This window comes from Bos grunniens, chromosome 7 (assembly GCF_055505025.1).
Source record: "Bos grunniens cultivar Pamir isolate PY7600 chromosome 7, Bosgru_T2T1.0, whole genome shotgun sequence".
NCBI lineage: Eukaryota > Metazoa > Chordata > Mammalia > Artiodactyla > Bovidae > Bos > Bos grunniens.
In genome coordinates, this window is record NC_141171.1 from 8,986,025 (window position 1) to 8,986,972 (window position 948).

Below are 948 nucleotides of genomic sequence, written 5' to 3' on the forward strand. Positions count from 1 at the left end.
ATGGAATCAGAGAATAATATACGAATTTCAGAATTTCTTCTTCTGGGACTTTCAGAAGAATAAGAACTGCATCCTCTCATATTTGGGCTCTTCCTCTCCATGTACCTAATCACTGTGTTTGGAAACCTGTTCATCATCTTGGCCATCAGCTCAGACTCCCACCTCCACACCCCCATGTACTTCTTCCTCTCCAACCTGTCCTTTGTAGACATCTGTTTCACCTCCACCACCATCCCAAAGATGCTATGGAACATCCAGACAGAGAGCAAAGGTATCACCTATGAAGGCTGCATCACCCAGATGTATTTTTACATGCTGTTTGCAGGATTAGATTACATTCTCCCGACAGTGATGGCCTATGATTGGTATGTGGCCATCTGCCACCCCCTGCACTACATGGTCATCAGGAGCCCTTGGCTCTGTGGACTGCTGGTTCTGATATCCTGGGTGCAGATTGCCTTGTATTCCTTGGTACACAGCTTAATGGTGTTGTGATTGTCCTTCTGTCCAGTTGTACAAACCCCCCACTTTTTCTGTGAACTCAGTCAGGTGGTAAAACTTGCTAGTTCTGACAACTTTCTTAATAACATAGTGATGTATTTTTCAGCTGTCCTGATCGGTGCTGGTCCTTTTGCTGGTATCCTTTACTCATATTCTAAAATAGTTTCTTGCATATGTAAAATCACATCAGCTCAGGGGAAGTATAAAGCATTTTCCACCTGTGTGTCCCACCTTGCAGTTGTCTTTATATTTTATTTTACAACCTTAGGAATTTACCTTAGCTCTGCTGCTTCCCACACCCCACATTCAAGTACAGTTGCCTCAGTGATGTACACTGTGGTCACACCCATGCTGAATCCTTTCATCTACAGTCTGAGAAACCGAGATATAAAAGAGGGTCTAAAGAGGTTGTATTTGATGCCAAGTATAAAAGACCAATTGTACTAG

At 43.1% G+C, this 948-nt stretch overlaps 1 pseudogene; it reads left to right on the forward strand.

Annotated features, from left to right (window-relative positions):
- Positions 1–948, forward strand: LOC147368280 (olfactory receptor-like protein OLF4; annotated as a pseudogene).